Below are 26,102 nucleotides of genomic sequence, written 5' to 3'. Positions count from 1 at the left end.
AGCTAGCTCTCCTTCTTCATTTCTTCTTTCTCCATTTTTTTCCAGGTTCTTGTTGGTCTCAATCGAAGTTACAGCCTCTGGCAGCTGTGAGGTTAAGTGGTAATAGTAGATTGCTATTATTTTCACCAGTGCCCTGGGAATAGGACTTTTCTCACCTGATCTGAGCTTCAAGTTGAATAAAATAGAAACAACAATGGGGGCATGGGGATTTTCCCAAGAGCTGCTAGTTTTATCAAAAGATTGACTGTCCTGCACAGATGCAGCTTTTACTGGAGTCCGAAGAGGTCAGTGTCCTGTTGAAGCTGCAGGCGTTCCTTGGCCACCCCACCCTTCAGCTGGGGAGGGAGGAGTGTTGGGATACCCCCCATGAAAATGACACAGACTTCACTGATTTTTTTAATGAGATTCAGTAGTTTTTCTTGAATGGATATTTTCTGAAGAGCTATTTTGTTCTGTGCCTCTGATTAAGTTGCAGAATTATGAAAAGGCTGAATACAGACTTGCTTGTATTTTCATTGTTTGTGGGGGTGTGGATTCACAGAGGTGTATGCTTTACCATCTCAGCTGGATAGTCTTAATCGGACTCAAGTACTGAGTAAACAGCCATGCTGTGCACCCTGTGCTTAGTCAATAAATGATCTAATGAATGGAAAGTACTCAGAAGAGCTTTGGGGCACATGTTGTAAGTACCATGGACATGTGGGCACATGAGTGTTGGCTGTGATGACTGTTTTTCTTCCCTTGCCGCTCCCCGCCCCCCGCAACCCCACCCCAAGAGCAGCGTCTCTCTTCTGCTTCAGTGTTTGGAGCATAGTGAAGAGTAGACTATTTGAAGCTGCAACTCTGTGAAGCCACTGATAACAGAAGAACACATTTAAGATGTATTTTCAATGATTTAACATTGTAACTAATAACCAGTGCGAAGAGCTTCAAACCCCAAGCTAGCCTTGCAGATGGATAGCTTCTGCTCAAGCTTGTGAGTAAAACTGGGTTCTGAGCGAGCTGTGACTGGAAAGAAATTCAGCGTGATGACAGAGGTACCAAACCGTACTGAAGGTGTCTCTATTCTCTGATTTACCCTTTTTAAACAAGTGATCTCACTTCAAGAAACCTAATTGAATAGAAAAACACTGTTTCTCTTTTTCTTTTTAAACCCTGTTTCTAAGGATCAAGGCTGCCCATGGCCAAGTTGCTAACAGGATCTTATGTTGATTACAGTGAGACAAATAGAAGGAAATTAGAAATTAGAGGCCTCCTGAATTAGGTTATTTTACATAAACCTTATAAATGGAAAACAGCTCACCATTCTATATAGCAGTGGTCCCCAGTCTTTTTGGCTTCAGGGACTGGTTTGTGAGAGACAGTGTTTTCATTAACCATGTTGGGGGCTTGGCATTGGGATGATTCCAGCACATTACACTTATTGTGCACTTTATTTCTACCATTATTACATCAGCTACACCTCAGATCATCAGGCACTGGATCCCAGAGGTTGGGGACCCATGTGATATAGAACATTTGAACTGGGTAGTATGATCCCTGTGAGGGAAAACACCTGTGTGAAGGTGAATAAAAATGTCCTTTTGAAGCAATATATCGAAATACAGAAACAGAATGCCTTGATTTTTAAAAGCATAAAAAGTTACATGAAATTACAAAAGCTTTAGATAATCCATGACATATTGACCTCAAATCTATGGGCAGTAGAATCAATAGTCTTAAACATGTAACAAGACAAGGCTGGGTATTTGTATTTATTAGTGAAAAAAAAAAAAAAAAAAAGGAAAGTCCTGCTTTTTGATGACTCTGGAATTTAGGCAAGAAGTGACCAATCTAAGAAAATGATGCCAGGAGCCAGATTTGCATGGTAGGTTTTCATTTTAGTTTTGTTTGGAGAGAAGCAAAATCTATGTGATTTTTGTTGTTGTTGTTGTTGTTTTGGTTTTTTTTTTAAGGACACGTAGACAAAAGTGGGGAGAAGGCAATGGCAACCCCCTCCAGTACTCTTGCCTGGAAAATCCCAGGGATGGGGAAGCCTGGTGGGCTGCCATCTACGGGGTCGCACAGAGTCAGACACGACTGAAGCGACAGCAGCAGCAGCAGCAGACAAAAGGGGACAGGCCAAGGCATTCTCTTGACCCCGGGCACCCTGTGTAGGTGCCCCTTCCCTCTGCTCCAAGGAAGGCTGCGTGACTCCAAGGTTGGAAGCCTTGAAAACTCAAGGAGGCAGCTCAGCTGTGCAGTAGTCACTGCACTGCAGAGAATGGCAGCAGCTGCCTCTTAGGTGGAGGCTGTCAACCAGGGCAATTAGCAGGGAAGATGGCAAGCTGTGATGTGTGAATTCAAGTGAGACACTCTCCTAGGGAAGTCCTGGGAAACACTATTTGAGGCTCAGGGGAGGAACCTTGACCTACCATCATGCTCCAATCAGAGAAGTCTGAATGATTTTTATGAATATGACTGCTTTAGTATTTACATGGGCTTTCCTGGTAGCTCAGATGATAAAGAATCCACTTGCAATGTGGGACACCTGGGTTCAATCCCTGAGTTTGGAAGATCCCCTGGAGGAGGGCATGGCAACCCACTCCACTAATCTTGCCTGGAGAATCCCCATGGACAGAGGACAGTCCAAGGAGTGACAAAGAGTAAGACATGACTGAGCAACTAAGCACAGCACAGCACATTATCTACACACCAGTGAGAATTTAAGACACCCCTCCTATATGCCCAACAAAGTAGTATAGTAGATTTCCAAATCTGTGTTGTTCACAGCAATTTTGTTTTCGGGGGGTGGGATGCAGGCTTCATGCTGCATAGCATGCGGGATCTTAGTTCCCCAACCGGGGACTGAACCTGTGCCTCTTGCAGTGGAAGTGAGGAGTCTTAACCATTGGACTACCAGGGAAGTCCCTACCCCAATTCTTTAAGGCTTCTTTTATTTGCAGTTAGTAAATGAGGAAAGGAAGGCACAATAAGGTGAGCAGCTTTCCCAAGGGTGCACATCTAGTGTTTGGCAGAACCAGCTCAAATCTTCTTCATCCCAAATGTTATTATCATTTCAGGACACCATCTCCCATACACCTGTAGAAGTACACTTCTTAGTTGCACCTTCAAAGTGTCTGAATACCAATGTAGAGTAAGCAAAGAAGGCCCATAAACATCAACAACCGCAAACATCAGAGGAATAAGGCAAAGAAGTTAAAAAAGAACTTCTGTTAGTGTGTTTTTGGGTCTTACAAAATCACAATGAGAAAACTGGGAGGATGGAAATTTTCCTGCAGGAAAAGTGCTCCAAACAATGCAAAAGAAACCTGACTCACAGGCTATCACTGTGATAAGTTAGTGTCCAGTAGCCAAAGCAACAGTTGCTTTCTATTCATTTAACCAAGTTGAGAAAAGAAAGTTACTGTCAAAAGCTGAGATGCTGATAATTGCATATGTGAGCTTCCATTTTAAAGCAAAAAGCATTCCTGAAGCTGGCATCACTCCAGGGGAAGAGTAATCAATATTGGAACAATTTGAGTGAATTTTAAGAATTGAATGATGAAGAAGAAAACCATTTATGTCTAAACATAAATTAACCAGTTCTCAAGGGATCCAGTAGTACTAAATTACTCTACAAATTAGCCAGCAGGATGTTACTATCCCAGTAGAAATCATGCTGTTACATGCAAGAGGCTACCCTTTTGGATAAATAATTTTTATTAAAAGTTTTCTTTCTCAAGGATCTGGGCCTGAAGATCTTGGCCAGTTTATGTATTTGATTTTTAAGATGTTAGAGCCATCAATGCTGAGACTTCGGGTGAGTCCCACTTTTATGGACTGAATTGTACTCCCCTACCCCCAGTCTGAATGTTGGAGCCCTGATCCCACTGTGACTCTGGTTGGACATAGGGTCTTACTTGCTGCTGCTTGCTGCTGCTGCTAAGTCGCTTCAGTTGTGTCCGACTCTGTGCGACCCCATAGATGGCAGCCCACCAGGCTCCCCCGTCCCTGGGATTCTCCAGGCAAGAACACTGGAGTGGGTTGCCATTTCCTGGGTCTTACTTAAATGATGTTTAAATGAGGCCATGAGGGTGGAGCCCTAACCCAGTAGGACTGGTGCCCTTATAAGAAAGGGAGTGGCACCACAGTCCACACTCAAGGGCAAGGTGATGGCACAGTGAGAAGCCAGCTGTCTTCAAGGCAGAAAAGGTCCCCACAAGACACCTGTGCTGCTGGCACCTTGATCTTGGGCTTCCACCCTCTAGAACTGTGATAAAATACATGTCTGTTGTGTAAGCCACACAGTCTGAGTATTTCTGTACAGCAGTCTGAACAGACTAATGGTGCACAGCAACATCCTCAAATCTGAGTGTGGCTATTTCACGTGCCTTATCATATGTCAACATCATTTAGCATTCTTCTGTCAGTCCATAGAGAAGGTTTCAAGATAAGTGAGTGATTTTTACTACCTTTGTGTGAACTTTAAAATAAGTGACATGAATTAAGCCAGACAGATCTCCTTTGTCTCTCAGTTTATTTTCACTGCATATCATTTACATGTATCTCTGTAAATTTTGTATGTGCCTGGCTTCTCTTTCAGCTGTAAATAATTTTCTTACCTTTGGAGTTGTCGTTTAAATACCACTTAAAAAGTATTTTTACAAGGACTTCGCAATATTACAGGAAAAGCATTGGTCTTTTAATTCCGTAATGCTTGACATTCATCCAGGAAGAAGAGGTGATCTAAGGAAAATGCAGATGAGGCATGCATAATTTTTAGAGCTCTTTCAAGGTGTGGATGAAATAAAGTTGTCTCCAGGTATTTATCGTATAGGCCATTCATTCTTTCAGCGTAGTTTTTGAGCACTAATGTTGAACTAAGTTGACAGAAACACAGTAGGCTTTATGCAAAGCACTCATTTAATCAGCTCTAAGCCAACTCTTCTATGACCCTTTACTTTTTCTAACTAGTTTTCAAAACTAGTCCTGTTCTTCTGTGAACTCTTTAAGGAAAGATACCCTTTTTACCTTATTTCAGTGTCTCGAGAGACTCATATTATTACAAAATATTGAATTGTATTGAGGGCTACCTGAACTAATTACTATCTTTTGTCCTTTAAAAACTGGATTGAATAATAAAGCTACAATAGATTAATAATAAGCTATTTTATCCTAAGTGTGTTTTAAAGTCACTTTTTTTTCCATTCTCTGAGACCCAAAGAATGCATATATTTCCCTGGGAAATGGGGCAACTCTACAAATTCATGACAACTCCTTCAAACAAAAGAAGAGAAAAGTGGATCCATTTAGCCAGACAATAAAAATTAAGTTACTTCTATTTTGACTAAAGAAAACATCTTCTTTTATGGAAGAATTTCAAAACTTCAAATTACAATTTAAAATGATAGCTGAAGGGCATAATCTACAGGAAGGCAATTTTTGTAAGATATATTAAACTTGAACTTTTCTATTATATTTGATGAGATGTAAAATCATACCATTTTAAAACTTAAAATAAGGAAGGGGCCTTGGAGAGCTCCCATTGAAAAGCATATCACAAAGAAGAGCTCTTCTATGTGTAAAAATGCAAATTTGCCTTTGAAAGATGGAGCTGCATTTCCCCAGAGGTCTGTCTGCAGAGTGATTTTCAAATAAAGACACTGATAGTTAAAAAAAAAAAAGAAAAGTTGTTCTCTTAATATCTGATTTAAAAAAACTCACACACTACAAACCAAAAAATAAACATCCGTCATCTATGGTGCCTCTGCTAAAGATGCTGTATGTTGCCATGGCACCACAACGGGGTTGCTAGCTGGTTTGTCCACCTGGGAGAAGCCTGGCATTGCATTCTCCATACCCACACAGTATTAGGAGTCTCAGCAGTTTGTTATGCTTTGCTTTTTCCCTAATTTTCTACTCCGACAGTAAAATAAATAATTCCTGGGCATTGAGCTATATCAGAAATGGCAAGAGGTTTGGAGTCAAACATAGCCAGGTTTGGAATCAACTCTGCCATTTACTAAGTAAGTGGTCCTGGTCAGCCACTTCGGCACTCTCATTTATAGTTGAGTAGTGGGAATGTAGGGAAAACCACTAGACCATTCAGGTATGACCTAAATCAAATCCCTTATGATTATACAGTGGAAGTGAGAAATAGATTTAAGGGCCTAGATCTGATAGACAGAGTGCCTGATGAACTATGGACTGAGGTTCGTGACATTGTACAGGAGACAGGGATTAAGACCATCCCCATGGAAAAGAAATGCAAAAAAGCAAAATGGATGTCTGGGGAGGCCTTACAAATAGCTGTGAAAAGAAGACAAGTGAAAAGCAAAGGAGAAAAGGAAAGATATAAACATCTGAATGCAGAGTTTCAAAGAATAGCAAGAAGAGATAAGAAAGCCTTCTTCAGCCATCAATGCAAAGAAATAGAGGAAAACAACAGAATGGGAAAGACTAGGGATCTCTTCAAGAAAATCAGAGATACCAAAGGAATATTTCATGCAAAGATGAGCCTGATAAAGGACAGAAATGGTATGGACCTAACAGAAGGAGAAGATATTAAGAAGAGATGGCAGGAATACACAGAACTGTACAAAAAAGATCTTCATGACCTAGATAATCACGATGGTGTGATCACTCACCTAGAGCCAGACATCCTGGAATGTGAAGTCAAGTGGGCCTTAGAAAGCATCACTACGAACAAAGCTAGTGGAGGTGATGGAATTCCAGTTGAGCTATTTCAAATCCTGAAAGATGATGCTATGAAAGTGCTGCACTCAATATGTCAGCAAATTTGGAAAACTCAGCAGTGGCCACAGGACTGGAAAAGGTCAGTTTTCATTCCAATCCCAAAGAATGGCAATGCCAAAGAATGCTCAAACTACCACACAATTGCACTCATCTCACACACTAGTAAAGTAATGCTCAAAATTCTTCAAGCCAGGCTTCAGCAATATGTGAACCATGAATTTCCTGATGTTCAAGCTGGTTTTAGAAAAGGCAGAGGAACCAGAGACCAAATTGCCAACATCCGCTGGATTATAGAAAAAGCAAGAGAGTTCCAGAAAAACACCTATTTCTGCTTTATTGACTATGCCAAAGCCTTTGACTGTGTGGATCACAATAAACTGTGGAAAATTCTGAAAGACATGGGAATACCAGACCACCTGATCTGCCTCTTGAGAAATTTGTATGCAGGTCAGGAAGCAACAGTTAGAACTGGACATGGAACAACAGACTGGTTCCAAATAGGAAAAGGAGTTCGTCAAGGCTGTATTCTGTCACCCTGTTTATTTAACTTATATGCAGAGTACATCATGAGAAACGCTGGACTGGAAGAAACACAAGCTGGAATCAAGATTGCCGAGAGAAATCTCAATAACCTCAGATATGCAGATGACACCACCCTTATGGCAGAAAGTGAAGAGGAACTAAAAAGTTTCTTGATGAAAGTGAAAGTGGAGAGTGAAAAAGTTGGCTTAAAGCTCAACATTCAGAAAACGAAAATCATGGCATCCAGTCCCATCACTTCATGGGAAATAGATGGGGAAACAGTGGAAACAGTGTCAGACTTTATTTTTCTGGGCTCCAAAATCACTGCAGATGGTGACTGCAGCCATGAAATTAAAAGACGCTTACTCCTTGGAAGGAAAGTTATGACCAACCTAGATAGCATGTTCAAAAGCAGAGACATTACTTTGCCAACAAAGGTTCGTCTAGTCAAGGCTATGGTTTTTCCTGTGGTCATGTATGGATGTGAGAGTTGGACTGTGAAGAAGGCTGAGCGCCGAAGAATTGATGCTTTTGAACTGTGGTGTTGGAGAAGACTCTTGAGAGTCCCTTGGACTGCAAGGAGATCCAACCAGTCCATTCTGAAGGAGATCAGCCCTGCGATTTCTTTGGAAGGAATGATGCTAAAGCTGAAACTCCAATATTTTGGCCACCTCATGCGAAGAGTTGACTCATTGGAAAAGACCCTGATGCTGGGAGGGATTGGGGGCAGGAGGAGAAGGGGACGACAGAGGATGAGATGGCTGGATGGTATCACTGAGTAGATGGACGTGAGTCTCAGTGAACTCCGGGAGTTGGTGATGGACAGGGAGGCCTGGCGTGCTGCAATTCATGGGGTTGCAAAGAGTTGGACACGACTGAGTGACTGATCTCTGATCTGATATTTTATAAAGGAAAGTTGATAAGAAAGTAGATTCTAAGAGTTCACATCTCAAGAATTTTTTTCCTTTCTTTTTACTATGTCTCTATGACATGATGGACATTGACTAAACTTTTGTTAATCATTTCACAATATATGTAAATCAAATCAGCCTGCTGTGCACCTTAAACTTATACAGGATGTATGTTGATTATTTCTCCATGAAACTGGAAAAAGTAAGGTATGAGTTGGTGTTACTGGGTTGGAAAACTCTTGGCAGTATTGACAAAGCTAACTAGGTGTGTATTCTCTGATTTGGTCATTCTATTCCTAGACGTGAATTCAACAGAATTACACACTATTTTGTTTCTTTTTTCTTATTTTTCAGTTTCCCACCTTTGATACTAGTTAAATTACTTTCTTCCACCCCAGATGTGCATGGATTTTATATCTACTTGAGGATAGTAATTGAAATTTTCTGTTGACCACATAAATTTTAACTTTAATTTGGAAAAATAAATCAGATATGTGAAAAAGTAGAATGAATGGTATAATTAATCTTGTATGCCTAATTATTCTGAAACAATTTTTTTTTTCAATTTTGGTTACATTTGATTTATGGTTCCAATCTTTGTTTTCTTTACTTTTTCATAATGTAATTTACTTTTTTAATGTGCATGGCTTTATTTTCTACCTAATTAATAGTCTGGTAATTTGACAAAGAAAGATGACTATTATCAAATACATTTATGCTGTATTAACATAATGAATTCAACAGAAATGCATACTATGTTTACCAGGTAATATGTATGGGAATTCTTATGGCACCACTATTTTAATAGCCCCAAACTAAAAGCAACCCAACCACTCATCAATAAATGGCAGAGTGGCCATCACTGGGGGCACAGTTCACGCGATGGCTGTGACGCAGCAGTGACAGTGAGCAATCTGCAGCTGCACGCAGCATCCTGCCTGAGGCTCATGAACATCATTCTGAGTAAAGGAAGCCAGAGAGAAAAGGGTCCCATGTATGCCTCTGTCTCTTCCTAAGCAGGCTGGACTAACGTAGGGTGTTAGAGACCAGGATACTAGTGGCCCTTGGAGGGCAGTGACTGGGGAAACACAGGGAGCTTCCAGACTGCTTGTGACGTTCTGCTTGATCTGGGCGCTGGTTTTATCTGTGTGCTTACTGAGTAAACAGTAATTTGTGATTAATTACGAATCAATGTCTGTGCACTTCTCAGTATATATGTCACACGTCTACAAAAACTCCCCCTGCCTTAAAGTTAGGTCTCTCTCATAACAAGTGGAAGTGGGGAAAGCTGGTCAAAAAATCTATGAGAAGATCAGCAAGTTCATTATGATCCTTGTACCTAAGAAGGTCTACAAGGCAAAGATGAATCTGACCTCTCTGCTTCAACATCAGCACCTTCTTTTTACCCTGTGGTTTTCAACTTTTCTTTTTGGAGATAATTGAATCCAGTGGCTTATGCAGTCATTGGATCAGCACTTGTTCCAACACAGTCCTTTTATTATCCACTTTTAATTGTTGGCGTGTCCCACCTCAGTGAAATGAACAATACTGAATTTTGGCTAAAAGCCTCCCAGGTTATGAGTAAACAGGCTGCTCAGACAGGACACTGCAGTGACACAGCTCAACGGATGGTCTGGCTGGAATAGAAAGCGGAATCTGAATGAATGACTGTTCTTCTCCAGAGACGACCATTGTTCTCGCGTAGGCATCGATTTATTCACCAATCAGTTACAAAGCCTCTATCCTACTCCAGGCCCCGTATTTAAATACTGGGAACAGGGGGAAAGCCGCATGCAGTCCCTGTCCTCATGGAACTAATGATCTAGCCAGGGGACAAAGCATTTAACAAATAGCTTCAATGATGGGCTCTATCACAAGAGTGAATTATACAGAGGGCCTTGAAACAGAAAATAAATGGCGTATCCTTTCTAGGGATCAAAGGGGACTTTGTTGAGAGGGTAACAATTGCACTTGATTGTAGAGAATAAGGTGGAGCTTAGGAGGAGGGCAAAGGGGGAAGGGGAACCCACTGTGAGGGGACAGTCTCTGAGGTCGGCACTGTCAATGTGCTCTTGCATGACGTGCTTGGAGGGAGCAGGGTGTGGATGGGGCAGCTGAGGACAGCAAGGTGCTCCCGGAGGGTCTCAGTGCCACCCAAGATGCTGTTGATGTCCCGCCCAGACCCCTTCGCCTGGCTAGTGTCTGCTTCCTCCTTGTGCTGTGAGTGTGGGCTCATTTCTGCCCCTTCTCCAGAGAATTTCCCTCTGTTGGTAGAGCCCCCTCATCCGGAGTGCCCGTGAGGTTACAGATCTCACCAGGGAAGCCTGCTGCTGGTAGAGACCCGAGGCTGTGTGAGACCGCTGCTCACCCCATAAGCAGGCAGCTCTGTGGGGCTCTGCACGCCTCAGAGCCCCTGTGGGCTGCGGAGAACCAGGCTCCAGTGCAGGCACACCCCTGCGCGGCCCCCTGCGCCCGTCCTGTCTAGGTCCCCACCCCATCCCCCTAGGAACACACCTCACCAATGATAGGCACAAGCATTCCTGACTCAGCTTGTAGGGAGTCTGACCTAGGCTTTGGATTTCAATTCTGTAACTATTATTAATAGGGAGCCAGTGAACATTTTCAGTCAGTGGAGTGACTCAGTCGGAACTGGATTTTGTAAAGTTAGCAGTGGGCTTCCCAGGGCACGACAGAGGACAAGATGGTTGGGTGGCATCACCAACTCAATAGACATGAGTTTGAGCAAGCTCTGGGAGATGGTGAAGGACGGGGAAGCCTGAGGTACTGCATCCATGGGGTCACAAAGAGTCAGACACGACTGAGCTACTGAACAATCCAATCCAATCCAATCCAAGTGGCGCCAGTGGTAAAGAACACGCCTGCCAATGCAGGAGGTGTAACAGATGCAGGTTCGATCCCTGGGTTGGGAAGATCCCCTGCAGGAGGACAAGGCAACCCACTCCAGTATTCTTGCCTGGAGAATCCCCTGGACAGAGGAGCCTGGTGGGCTACAGCCCACAGGGTCACAAAGAGTCAGACATGACTGAAGCCCCTGAGCAAGCATGCTCGCAAAGTTACAATGTCTCGTGAACTGTGAATGTGACTTTGAGAATAATTCCTTTTGTTTATTTTTAATGTATGCTGCTTTTAAGCACTGTTCTAATTTAACTTCTTGATGCCCAGCATTTGTGTGATCCTACTTCTGTGAGAAGAATGTGATTATGTGACTGCATCTGGGAAAATGGAAAGGGAGTTTTCTCTATGTTATTAGTTTATTATAATTGAGTTCCAGAATTTTCCCCTTCATTTAATTGTTTTCTGATAATGGTTTTATCATGTTTCTTGTAGCAGTAATTACTTCTCATTTCCTTGTACTTTGTTTGAACAACATTCTGATTCTATAGCTCATTATTTCACAATGTTATTAGAATTAGAACTTTAGTAATTGATCACTGGTGATAGAGGTGACCAGCTCTCACTGGTGACCTGCTCGGGATCACTTGAACAATGTAATTAAGTGGCTTTCTTTCTCTCCCTTCCTTCATCCCTCCTTCCTTCCCTCCTTCCTTTCTGTCTCTTTCTTTCTTTCTTGGCTGGATTATTCAACATGTTAAATGTATAACAGTTAGGCTTCTATCACAGAATAATTGCCTTTTAAATTCTGTTTTATAAAAATTCACTCTTGCTAATTAGTTGACCTTTATGAATAAAATATGCACGTTTCAGTCAACAGGTGCTGGGGTGATGATAGGTGCTTTGCTGTAGAGTGTTATTTTGTTCACTGGAAATATAATTGTCTTTCCAAAACTGTAATATTCAAGGCTTGATTCTTGCCAAGTGAAGAAGATAAATTTATGTACCTATACAAGTTCTTCTCAGTCACAGAGGAAAGGAATAAAACTTTATTTAAAATATTAGATATATTAGAAACCCATTGAAAACTTCAAATGAAGAATTAGTCTTATTAAAAATAAAGATGTTATGCTCTTCTTTTATCTTTACCTGCGGAAACTCTGTTTAATCTTCAAAGCTAACTCAGAGTATCACTTCCTCTGTGAACAGGGAACTGAGGGCCTATGTTTCTGATCAGAAGCCAGCCCTTCCTCTTCCTTCATAATATTTAGCTCTGGCCCTCTTCAACAGCCATCGAGCACCCTCTTGGACTGTAAATGTATAAATTTCAATTAGCTATTGCTGCATAACCAACTCAGTTGCTTAAAATAATAAAAAACACATTATCGATCAGCGGGGCTGTCCTGGCCTCGTCCAGGATCACAAGCGTGTCTGTGGTCAGCTCTACTCTGGGAGGCGGCTCTGCCCTTCACTGCTGCCTCTTTACAGGCTTGGGCTCAGCAGGCTGATGTTGGTCCAGGGGAGCCTCGGACAAGACAAGTGGGACAGGACTGACATGCGCCTTCCTGCTGCATTCTTTTATTTTTATTTTTTTTTAATTTTATTTTTAAACTTTACAATATTGTACTGGTTTTGCCAAATATCAAAATGAATCTGCCACAGGTATACATGTGTTCCCCATCCTGAACCCTCCTCCCTCCTCCCTCCCCATACCATCCCTCTGGGTCATCCCAGTGCACCAGCCCCAAGCATCCAGTATCGTGCATCGAACCTGGACTGGCGACTCGTTCCATATATGATATTATACGTATTTCAATGCCATTCTCTCAAATCATCCCACCCTCTCCCTCTTCCACAGAGTCCAAAAGACTGTTCTATACATTAGTGTCTCTTTTGCTGTCTCGTATACAGGGTTATTGTTACCATCTTTCTAAATTCCATATATATGTGTTAGTATACTGTATTGGTGTTTTTCTTTCTGGCTTATTTCACTCTGTATAATAGGCTCCAGTTTCATCCACCTCATTAGAACTGATTCAAATGTATTCTTTTTAATGGCTGAGTAATACTCCATTGTGTATATGTACCACAGCTTTCTTATCCATTCATCTGCTGATGGGCATCTAGGTTGCTTCCATGTCCTGGCTATTATAAACAGTGCTGCGACGAACATTGGGGTACACGTGTCTCTTTCCCTTCTGGTTTCCTCAGTGTGTATGCCCAGCAGTGGGATTGCTGGGTCGTAAGGCAGTTCTACTTCCATTTTTTAAGGAATCTCCACACTGGTCTCCATAGTGGCTGTACTAGTTTGCATTCCCACCAACAGTGTAAGAGGGTTCCCTTTTGTCCACACCCTCTCTAGCATTTATTGCTTGTAGACTTTTGGATCACAGCCATTCTGACTGGCGTGAAATGGTACCTCATAGTAGTTTTGATCTGACAAAGATACCACAAAGAAAGAAAACTACAGGCCAATATCACTGATGAACATAGATGCAAAAATCCTTAACAAAATTCTAGCAATCAGAATCCAACAACACATTAAAAAGATCATACACCATGACCAAGTGGGCTTTATCCCGGGGATGCAAGGATTCTTCAATATCCACAAATCAATCAATGTAATACACCACATTAACAAATTGAAAAATAAAAACTATATGATTATCTCAATAGATGCAGAGAAAGCCTTTGACAAAATTCAACATCCATTTATGATAAAAACTCTCCAGAAAGCAGAAATAGAAGGAACATACCTCAACATAATAAAAGCTATATATGACAAACCCACAGCAAACATTATCCTCAATGGTGAAAAATTGAAAGCATTTCCTCTAAAGTCAGGAACAAGACAAGGGTACCCACTTTCACCATTACTATTCAACATAGTTTTGGAAGTTTGGGCTACAGCAATCAGAGCAGAAAAAGAAATAAAAGGAATCCATATTGGAAAAGAAGAAGTAAAACTCTCATTGTTTGTAGATGACATGATCCTCTACATAGAAAACCCTAAAGACTCCACCAGAAAATTACTAGAACTAATCAATGATTATAGTAAAGTTGCAGGATATAAAATCAACACACAGAAATCCCTTGGATTCCTATACACTGCTGCATTCTTTTAAAGTAACTGTCAGCGGGGCTTCCCTGGGGTCTCAAGTGATGAAGAATCCACCTGCAATGCAGGAGACGTGGGTTTGATCCCTGGATTAGGGAGATCCCCTGGAGAAGGGCTACCCACTCCAGTATTCTTGCCTGGAGAATCCCATGGACAGAGGAGCCTGGTGGGCTACAGTCCATGGTCCCAAAGAGTTGGACATGGCTCAGTGACTAACACTTTCACTTCACTTTCAAGGCAGCCTAAGTGCAAGGAATGAGACATTGGCTCTGCATCTTGAAGGAAGACATCTCAGAGCCACGTTACAAAGAACATGGTTCAGAGGAGGGGGAAGCATCAGAGGCTTTTTGCAGTGCGTATCACATATACACATGTTTGTTTACATCTCTCTGTCAGTCTGCAATCTTCTTGAAGATAAGGTAATATTTTATTATCTTGTATTCCACCATCAATGGTATTGTTTAGAATGAACAACTGTTGATTTTAAGATCACAGCGCCTCTCCCCCTTTTCAATGATCTAGCTCTTTGTTTATCCTTTGTCACTCCTATCCAGTGTGGTCCTAGTGGGTTTCTGGGGTTCTCAATTGGGTGCCCTAACTCAAAGAGCTGGTCAAGGAATCAGGGTAAAGCTAAGTCTGGGACAATGAGAGTCTCTCAGAAATTTCACCTGAAAGGCCCATGTAAGGAGAAGATGTGGTTGAAGCTCCTCACCTTTTTTTTTTTTTTAAACTTTTTAATTTTGTATTGGAGTATAGAGAGTTATCTTCCCTGATGGTGCTTGTGGTAAAGAATCCACCTGCCAATGGAGGAGATGCAAGAGATGTGGGTTCGATCCCTGGGTCGGGAAGATCCACTGAAGGGGAGCATGGCAACCCACTCCAGTATTCTTGCCTGGAGAATCCCATGGACAGAGGAGTCTTGTGGGCTATAGTCCATAGGGTCACAAAGAGTCAGACATGACTGAAGCGACTGAGCATGCATGCAGTCCGTTGTGGTCCATGGGGTCACAAAAGAATCAGTGGTGATTCAGCTGCTAAACAATCATAACAACATAGCCAATAGTTTGTGATAGTTTCAGGTCAACTGCAAAGGGACTCAACCATGAAAATACATGTATCTATATATCCTTGCCTTCTTGAAGTCTGGTTCCTTAAATCTTCCTCTGGTTTTAAAGCCCCACAGTAAACATCCTTTATCTTTCTTCTTAAGGAAAGATATTTAACTGTCATAGGGACCTTCAGTTCAGTTCAGTTCAGTTCAGTCACTCAGTCATGTCCGACTCTTTGCGACCCCATGAATTGCAGCATGCCAGGCCTCCCTGTCCATTACCAACTCCCGGAGTTGACTCAAACTCATGTCTATCGAGTTGGTGATGCCATCCAGCCATCTCATCCTCTGTTGTCCTCTTCTCCTCCTGCCCCAAATCCCTCCCAGCATCAGTCTTTTCCAATGAGTCAACTCTTTGCATAAGGTGGCCAAAGTACTGGAGTTTCAGCTTCAGCATCATTCCTTCCAAAGAGCACCCAGGAGTGATCTCCTTTAGAATGGATTGGTTGGATCTCCAGACTCTCAAGAGTCTTCTCCAGCACCACAGTTGAAAAGCATCAATTCTTCAGTGCTCAGCTTTCTTCACAGTCCAACTCTCACATCCATACATGACCACTGGAAAAACCATAGCCTTGACTAGACTGACCTTTGTTGGCAAAGTAACGTCACTGCTTTTGCATATGCTATCTAGGTTGGTCATAACTTTCCTTCCAAGGAGTAAGCATCTTTTAATTTCATGGCTGCAATCACCATCTGCAGTAATTTTGGAGCCCAGAAAAATAAAGTTTGACACGATTTCCACTGTTTCCCCATCTATTTGCCATGAAGTAATGGGACCAGATGCCATGATCTTCATTTTCTGAATGTTGAGCTTTAAGCCAACTTTTTCTCTCTCCTCTTTCACTTTCATCAAGCGGCTTTTTAGTTCCTCTTTACTTTCTGCCATAAGGGTGGTGTCATCTGCATATCTGAGGTGATTGATATTTCTCCCAGCAATCTTGATTTCAGCTTGTACTTCTTCCAGCCCAGCAATTCTCATGATGTACTCTGCATATAAGTTAAATAAGCAGGGTGACAATATATAGCCTTGACGTACTCCTTTTCCTGTTTGGAACCAGTCTATTGTTCCATGTCCAGTTCTAACTATTGCTTCCTGACCTGCATATAGGTTTCTCAAGAGGCAGGTCAGGTGGTCTGGTATTCCCATCTCTTTCAGAATTTTCCACAGTTTATTGTGATCCACACAGTCAAAGGCCTTGGCATAGTCAATAAAGCAGAAATAGATGTTTTTCTGGAACTCTCTTGCTTTTTCCACACACTGCTAACTCTCAAAAGTTCGTTGAGTGACTGAATGAAAGCAAGAATCCTCCAATCACTGACTGTCTTTATCATATAAGAGTATTTAGCATAAGCTTTCCTAGGACATCGGTGCCTTTGGTTTCGTCTGCCCCACAACCCTTTCTCTAAGAACTGTCCCTGCCCTGCCCCATCTACATGCTTAACATGGAGCCGACAAGTTCCTGCAAAGGCACCTTAGCTTGGGGCCAGAGGATATTTGGTTGGGATAGTCACTGAGTTCCCAGGGTTTGTAAATGGGAAACCCAGACAGTCAGACAATCTGAAAACATAATGTGTTAAACTGACACACAAAGATGCTGTGCAGCATCTTTCCACCTATACAGAGGTCTTTGCTGTGAGCACCTGGACCTCTCTGAACTTCCATTTCCGCATCTCTGAAACAGATCACAGTATCTACCTTGGAAGGCTGTTTGAACTATTACACGTGATCCTGAGGGTGAAGAACCTTGTATAGTTCTTCATGTACAGGAGGTGGACAGTTTAGTTTTCCCTCATCCTCCTATTGGGTCTCCTTTCATAACACATCTGCTTATTGGGTTCCTGAGTTATTCTGACAGCAGATCTCATACGAAACTCGTATTATGTGCCAAGTACTTTGTTAGGGGTTTTATTTAGCAAAGTGAATCAGCTATATGTATACACATTTCCCCTCTTTTTCGGATTTCTTTCCCATTTAGGTCACCACGGAGCACTGAGCTGAGTTGCCCGTGCTATCCAGCAGGTTCTCACTGATTATTTACTATATGCACAGTGTCAATAGTATCTGTGTATCCGTCCAGTCTCCCATTCACCCCACTTTCCTGTTCCCCCTGTGCCCTACTTTTGTTCTCTATGCCTGTGTCTCTATTTCTGCTTTACACGTAGGTTCATCTGTACCATGTTTCTAGACTTCATGTATATGCATTAGTATATAATATTTGCTTTTTTTTCTGACTTACTTCATTCTGTATGACAGTTTCCAGGTCCATCCACACCTCTGCCAATGAAACTAATACAACATTGTAAAGTAACTGTACCCCAATAAAAGTTTTTAAGAAGAGTCTTACTTAGTGGGAATAGTACTGAATTCTTGAATACCACCAGATGAAGTAGTTTGCATATCTTGACTGACTTAGTTCTCAGAACAATCTCCTGGATGAAAACTCCCACCGTTTGACAGGTGAGGAAACCAACCCAGGACCCTGTCTCCTGTTCAGTTCTTCTGTCTCCATCAATCTTCCGTCCTTTGCCAGTACCTTCTCAGTCTTGTACTCATTGGCTCAGACCAGAAATGCTGATATTTCTGCATCCCCCAAGGATCCACGGATGAAGCTGCTCACACTGGAGGTGGCTGGACTTTGGTGCTCTGCTTGTGTCACACCGAACCTAACACCCCCTTGTGGCTTAGAGGATAAATGTTTCAGGTGTCTGTTCGCAAAAGTTTGGGGGTGATGTTAGAATGGTTTTTTCACAATAAAGTTTGTGGGGAAAAAACGTTTCTTGGAGAAACGTTCTCAGATCACCAGAACATACAGCCTTCCAAATTGCCCTGAGAAAATGGACAGAGGCAAAGTACAGAGCTGACCTCTAGTGTTACCGTGTCGTGTAAATCAAGGCTGATTCTACTTGTTAAATGACTTCTTGTCAACGTGTTCCTTTGCATCATTTTCTAATGTAAAGAGCAAATGCAGGTTTCTAGATTAGCAGTAAACATAAAATTACTTTAGAATCCATCCCCCCCATTTCCTCACCTACTTTTTCTTTGTCAAGAGTCAGGAGTCTCGTAAGAAGATAAAATGTTCTGATATGCAGATTTTGGAACTAAAGGTTCTGCCAGCCTTGGTGGCGAGAGTGCTTTCCCAGCATTTTTTATTTGCAGTGCCTGTGAGTAGGAAATATGCTCACAGCCTCATTATTGAAGAGAACGCTCTGTTTTAAAATATGTGAATAAATAGCTCTATAAGGAAATTCTAATGGGAGGGAACAGCAGAATGAAGACTCTCAGAGAGATCAGAAACTGGGTGAGGATAACCCAGCTCAGGTTATCCCAGGAAGGATTCAAATATGAGCTTTGCTAACTTTACCCAGCTATTTCTTAATGCCATTTTTGTGTGGAGTTGGTATCTGAGACACTTAAAATAATCTTCTGTGCCTCTCTGTCTCTGGGACATCTCAAACTCGACACATCTAGCATTGAACATCTCATTTTCCCCCAAAGCTGCTCTTTTTTTGCAGCTTGCCCCAGCTTAGTGCACGGCAACTCCATTCTTCAGGTTGTCCTGGCCAAAATTCTTGGAGGCACCCTTGATTGCTGTTTTCCTCTCATCCTTCCTTCTAGTCAATCAGAAAATCAATCCTGTTTTATTCACATTCAAAATATAGTAAAAATCCAACCCATTTCTCTCAGCCTTCACCATTAGCACCGTTATCTGAACTGTTGTTATCTCTTGTCTGCTGCTGCTGCTAAGTCGCTTCAGTTGTGTCCGACTCTGTGCGATCCCATAGACGGCAGCCCACCAGGCTCCCCCGTCCCTGGGATTCTCCAGGCAAGAACACTGGAGTGGGTTGCCATTTCCTTCTCCAATGCAGTAAAGTGAAAAGTGAAAGTGAAGTCGCTCAGTCGTGTCCGACTCTTAGCGACCCCATGGACTGCAGCCTACCAGGCTCCTCTGCCCATGGGATTTTCCAGGCAAGAGTACTGGAGTGGGGTGCCATTGCCTTCTCTGTATCTCTTGTCTAGGTTGGTGCAAAAGCCTGTTAACTGGCCTCACCCTAGTCTTGCCTCCATACAGCTAATTGAATCTCTCCAAGAGCTCTCATTTCCTTCACAGTAAAAGCAGATCTATGAGATCCGGTGTCCTTTGCTGTGCCAGCTCCCCCCTCTCCCCTGATATCTCTTTATTCCTCTCTCCACTTCACAACCCTCCCCTGGCACATTGGCTGCCTTGTTGCTCCTCAAACACCACTAGGCAAGTTCCTGCCATAGGATCTTTGCACTGGCTGTTCCTTCTGCTTGGGACACTATTTTCCAAGATGTTTACCTCGCTCCCTCTCTTACCTTCTTGAAGTTTTTGCTGAAATATCACCTTTTATTTAAAAACTGCACCCCAACCCTAATAACAATTGATTTCCCTTATCTTACTTTAAAAATGTATCACACTTACCTTCTTCCAATATACAATGATACTGATTATTGATGTATTTGTTTTCTTCTCCCCTCCTCCGTCCCCGTTAGTATGTAGTCACCTGAGGGGTGAGTTCTTGGTTTTGGTCCCTGATATGTCCCGTGTGCCTAGGACAGACTGGCACATAGTAGCACTCAATAAATGCATGGTAAGTGAACAAATGAATGAATAAATGCAACTTAACTGTTTCAGTTTGGGCAGCTGTCTTTTCATTAAAATGGGAGCTGTACACAAGGATAGTTTGGAGTCGAATGACTAATGGAGCAACACATACATTTTTTCTGAGTTTGATCAAATTCACTAGAGTGGTTCAGTGGCAAAGAATCTGCCTGCCAATTCAGGAGACATGGGTTTGATCCCTGGTCAGGGAAGATCCCATGTGTGGCAGAGGAACTAAGCCTGTGCACCGCAGGCTACAACTGCTGAGCCCATGTGCCACAAGCACTGAAGGCCACGCCTAGGGCCCATGCCCTTCAGTGAGAAGCCTGTACACCACAGCTAGAGTAGCCCTCACTCTGCCACAAGAGAAAAAAACCCGCAGAGCAACAAAAACCCGGTACAGCCCAAAAAAGAAAGGAAAAATTATTACAGTGGAGACTGCACAAATGCCAGCATACACACACACACACACGTGACTTTGGTTCCTGGTATCAGATTGTTTTCTCTGTCCTTTTACACAAGAATTTCTCTTCAAGGCACACACTTCATCACTGAGACATTGAAGAACTGCATCACTTGTCAATCAAGGACTTTGGCAAATTCTCTTTCATTTCAGTAGCAACTAAACAAGAGTTGAGTAAAATGTCAAATATTTATGAAATTTCTAATGGAACAATTCAGATGGTCTATTGGAAAATGAGTTAACTATTCGGTTATTTCTTTTTCTTTTTTCTATGTTAACATTTTCCACCCTGTCAAAGGACACATTAGCCAAATGGGGACACTTCATGGGTTCATAGAGTGCTACAAAATCCATATTCCCACAGGATTAAAATGTTCTTAGTCTGCTTACACTCTGCTTGCTCATAAGTTTAGTCCCAAGTTGCAAAGGAAGGAATTATTACAAACATTTTCAAATCTCATAAGAGAATATGTACTTACATATGTGTATATGTATTCACGAAAAAGAACTGGAGAGAACCATCTCTAAATACTACTCTGTTCTCTCCAAGGGGCAGGACTCTGGGGAATTGATGTCTATTTCCTGTGCACACCTCTTCTGAGGTGTTCTAACATATACTTGAAATATATTTCAAGATACTTCTGGAATATTTTGTGTGTGGTTGAACAAAAGTTCCAAGCCCCTTCCTCAAATTCTAAAAGTACAATCTGTATCAATACTCTAATATTGTTATCTCTTGTCTGCTGCTGCTGCTAAGTCGCTTCAGTCGTGTCCTAGGGCATGGGCTCTAGGTGTGGCTTTCAGTACTTATGGCACATGGGCTCAGCAGTTGTAGCCTGTGGTGCACAGGCTTAGTTCCTCTGCCACACGTGGGATCTTCCCTGACCAGGGATCAAACCCATGTCTCCTGAATTGGCAGGCAGATTCTTTGCCACTGAACCACTCTAATGAATTTGATCAAACTCAGAAAAAATGTATGTGTTGCTCCATTAGTCATTCGACTCCAAACTATCCTTGTGTACAGCTCCCATTTTAATGAAAAGACAGCTGCCCAAACTGAAACAGTTAAGTTGCATTTATTCATTCATTTGTTCACTTACCATGCATTTATTGAGTGCTACTATGTGCCAGTCTGTCCTAGGCACACGGGACATATCAGGGACCAAAACCAAGACCTCTCCCCTCAGGTGACTACATACTAACGGGGACGGAGGAGGGGATCTTAAAGAAGGAAGTTACCACCTACCCAAATATTTTTAAAATATTCCTTTCTTGATTCTCATTCTCCTTCAGTTATATTTTTTTCAACCACTTTTATAGCTATGAAGTTTGGTCTTTTATGCATTTTCAGAAGGCCATGTTTTACAAGAGACACTATTGTTCTTATATTCAGTCCTTATTATATTATTTTATGTATATTATTATATATATTATATTATATTGTTCTTATGTTATGTTCTTATATTCAGTCCTGAATATTCATTGGAAGGATTGATGCTGAAGCTGAAGCTCCTATACTTTGGCCACCTGATGAAAAGAACTGACTCATTGGAAAAGACCCTGATGCTGGAAAAGATTGAAGGCAGGAGGAGAAGGGGATGACAGAGGATGAGATGGTTGGATGGCATCACTGACTCGATGGACATGATTTTGAGCAAGCTCCAGGAGTTGGTGATGGACAGGAAGGTCTGGTGTGCTGCTGTCCTTGGGGTGGCAAAGAGTCAGACATGACTGAGTGACTGAACAGAACTGATTGTTGTTTTTTCTGGTTCAAGCTCTGATCTGATCTGATTGTTGGAGGGTTATAAAGTCTTGGTATCCTCAACAGTCTGTGACAAATTCCGAGTAGCCTGTTGGTGAAGAACAGTGATGACTATCCCCATGAAGATGAAATCTCCGTCTACTGCAAGTACGATATTGAATCTGGAGCTTACCATGTTCCTGGCTCTTCAGGCAATCAGTATTTGCCCACAGCTTGTGGAAAATAAGTGATCATTGGCAGTTAGAAGTCATATCCCATAAATATTAAAAGTCCTGGGCTACAGGCATGTGTCAAAGTAGAGCCTGGAACTTCCCAGTTTTTGGTAATATCTTTCAAACTGCCAATGGCAGGACTTTCAAACTAATCAAAGTTTAAGGCAAATAAAGTACTTTCCTTTTTGAGATCACTTCTTTTTGTGGAGGCAGCATTTTGCAAATTCAAAGAGTCTTCCATATATATCCCACAGATCCCACAGACACACAGTGTCAGTAACCTTAGAAATCCTGCCGACCTTGCTATTTACTTGAGCAGAGAGGATCCCTCCATCTGCCACCCCCAATACTCTGAGAAAATAACCAATGGCTTCAGTAAGAAATGTTAATCACAGAAGGGGAAGAGAGGATTCAACTGTCACCATTAATAATCCAAGTCTTCAGAAGAAAGATGTAGACGTCTTCTGAAATGGCTGTGACTGTCCTTGCAAATCAAAACAGGTCCAGATTTTTGTGTTTTGCTGAAAGCAGAACACAAAACTGTGAGGACCCATTATGTTGAGCTACATTTAGAAGCAATCAGCTTAAAAAGAGAAGCGTATTCCTCCTATGTGACCTGGAGTTCTTCCCATCTGAAAACAGGTGCAGGGATGGTGCTGTCTACGTGCGATGCATAAACAATATATTTCTTGAGGGCATTTTTTTCCCTCTCAGATACTTGTTTTTATTCAAGATTGTTCCATTGTCAATTAAATGCTAACTTCACCTCCATTCTTTGCTGCAAGGAAGTGCTTATTCATTAATTGGAAAGAAAAAGAAAGAATCCACAGCTGCCCAAGTGGTTAACTAAACACTTTGTGTTTTCAACATCATCTGCCAAAAGTAATGTCTGACATTATGAGAGGAAAAAGATAAATACATTTGGACATTTGAGAAAAATCAATTCATTTTAGCATTACATTACTTTTGTGAGGAAAAAAAGTGAATGAACTCTTTGTATTATGTGTGCAAATCACAACCACACATATTAAAACATAAAAGGCTTGTTTATCTCAGTTCCTGAGTTCTGCCTTACCCCAAATTTCATTTCTCTTAAAAGATATGTGAAGACCCTTGAGTTTCTAGAAAACTCTTCAGTTGAATGTGTCACTACCCTTAATAGGCTTCTGATGTTTGTCTCAAGGTTATGACTACTTCCCTAAATTACTATTTGTGCTTTAGTAAGACCATAGCTTATTTATTAAAAAGATATACCTTAACATTCTTGATCAACAACTTCCTTCTTTTTTTGTAACTTAACTAAGGAGCAAAGAACAGTTTTGAAATTTATTAAAACATAGATTTAAGTATTAGAGCTATGGCTACTTAATATTGATAACATTCATTTATTAAGTATATTGATTGCATTATTTATACTGATTGTGTACAGGACCCTACCACAAAATAAAAATAAAAACTTGTAAAAGTCATTCATTTATAATTAACTGGTCAGCAGGTTGTTCAATGCCAGGAGATTATTTCACTTCAAAAACCCCTGCTAATTTTGTCTTCTTTCCCAACTGTTTCGGTGGCAGAGAATTATTCCTTATAGTTCAACTTGATTTTCCTCTTCTTTGTCCTCAGGACATGGGATTGATCTGTCACATCTGCAGGACAGCACTAATAAAATTGTTCCTAGAGCAGAAAGTGATTTTTTTGGTGTGGATTTTTTTTTTTTTTTTCTTTTCACTTTTTGGCTATCCCACAATGGCTTGCAGGGTCTTAGTTTCCCAACATGGGACCAGGGATCAAACCCATGCCCTGTGCAGTGGGAGCATGAAGTCTCAACCACTGGCCCACCAGAGAAGCCCCAGAAATTGACTGTTTTTTTATTTACCTTCCATGAAGTGCTGCAGTCCATGGGTCGAAAAACACTGGACATGACTTACTGACTGAACAACAATTAAAGCAAAATGGTTCTTGAAAATCTTCCCTTTTCATAGAATGCTGTATCCCAATATTGCTGTATTTACAAATTCTTCTTGTCCTCCAGTTTTAGCTCAAAGCCACTTTCTCCCAGCAGCTGCTTTTGGCCATCCATTCCTGACCACACACTGAAATGACCTCCCTCACCTTCACTGTTATAATACAGAACTTTAAACATGTTTTTTGCATACCTCTAATTTTCTCCTGTAATTCTGGGCTCTAGTTCATTATGCTGTGTTTTCAATGTGTTGCATACTTTTGGAAAGCAGAGCACAGGATTCATTCTTTTTGTACTCGCCATTCCATTCAGCAAAGCTCATTGTGTAAAGGGAGTCCTCCAGTCACGTGGTGATGAAGAATGAACATACTTATAACACTCATGACATTTTTATTTTATGAATACCGACACATATTAGGGTGAAGGGCAAGTTAGATGTCAAGCTTTTCAATGAAAATGATAATATTTAACAAAGCCTCTATAATTCTGTATTTTTCAGGTTAAGAAAGATACAAAAGTTATGGGACATACAGAAAGGAAGTTCAGGTTACACAGAGGGAGAAAAAGAAAACTCCTCAGTGCTGTAAATATCAATCATGTTGTTTTTTGAAATTTTCTACATCCATCAGTTCAGTCAGTCAGTTCAGTCACTGAGTTATGTCTAAATCTTTGCTACCCCATGGGCTGCAGCACACCAGGCCTCCCTGTCCATCACCAACTCCAGGAGCTTGCTCAAACTCACTCATGTCCATTGAGTCAGTTATGCCGTTCAACCATCTCATCCTCTGTCATCTCCTTCTCCTCCTGCCTTCAATCTTTTCCAGCATTAAGGTCTTTTCCAGTGAGTCAGTTCTTTTCATTAGGTGGCTGAAGTATTGGAGCTTTAGCTTCAGCATCAGTCCTTCCAGTGAATATTCAGGACTGATTTCCTTTAGAATTGACTGGTTTGACCTCCTTACAGTCCCAGGGACTCTCAAGAATCTTATCAACACCACAGCTTAAAAGCATCAATTCTTCGGTGCTCAGCTTTCTTTATGGTTTTACTTTCACATCCGTACATGACTACATTCTACATCCATACATGACTACATCTTACATCCATAGTAACAGGAAAAGGACTAGAACCTAGAGTCCTTTAGAGATAGACTCACTTCCCAGTAAATCTGAAAATGTGCTCTCAACTTCTTTGGAATCATTTCTAGTGAATAATGAATGCCCTTGAAATAATATGCTGTAGTTTGTTTTAAGCACAGCTAAAATGTAAATAAAAACAAATGCATTGTATTCTCTCTGTATCTCTGTGTGTGTTTTTTTCTCCCCTTCTGTCCTTATATTAGGAGAAAGGGAGATGTGGACTGTTGGGAATTATTTATAAAATTAGTGCACATTCCTCCAATTAACATGGAAAATATGTGACCCACAGTTGCCCCAGTCTGTTCACTGCTGTGGCTATACAATGGATAAAAGTACGTATGCTTCCACAGCCTTCTGGGCTTACCACAAAACTCTGGGTAAGCAAAGCTGTATGGTTTTCAAAACTGTCATCTTTAGTAGATTTACAGACACAAAGAGATTGTCATTAAATTTAGTCAGTGACCCTGAGCTTGGAATCATCTCAAACTTAGACTCTCAGCCAGGAGTGGGCAAAAGTCTCAGGAGCAATTAGGAGCAAATAACAAAATTAGGTTCTGTAACATAGGGTAAGAGGTGAGTGGAAGAGAATTGAAGTACTGATTCGGTAATGTTAGGTAATTTAGATCCCACTAAAGAATTATTTCTTCTTTGCTGGCAGTCCTGCAATTACTCAGCAGGGTCAGCTGCTGGCAATAT

The 26,102-nt window shown here is 41.5% G+C and overlaps 1 long non-coding RNA gene across 2 annotated transcripts in view; it reads left to right on the top strand.

Annotated features, from left to right (window-relative positions):
* Positions 1-26,102, top strand: part of LOC139186433 (uncharacterized) — a 243,668-nt gene that overhangs the window by 119,107 nt on the left and 98,459 nt on the right. The window contains exon 3 of one of the 2 annotated variants that reach the window (XR_011569970.1): positions 21,805-25,561. The exons of the other annotated variant lie outside the window; for it this stretch is intronic. This is a non-coding gene — a long non-coding RNA (uncharacterized lncRNA). Of the gene's footprint in view, positions 1-21,804; positions 25,562-26,102 lie in introns of those variants that run through there. 2 annotated transcript variants of the gene reach the window in all.

This window comes from Bos indicus, chromosome 13 (assembly GCF_029378745.1).
Source record: "Bos indicus isolate NIAB-ARS_2022 breed Sahiwal x Tharparkar chromosome 13, NIAB-ARS_B.indTharparkar_mat_pri_1.0, whole genome shotgun sequence".
NCBI lineage: Eukaryota > Metazoa > Chordata > Mammalia > Artiodactyla > Bovidae > Bos > Bos indicus.
Note: the sequence above shows the minus strand (reverse complement) of the source record. Positions and strands in the feature narration are given on the sequence as shown.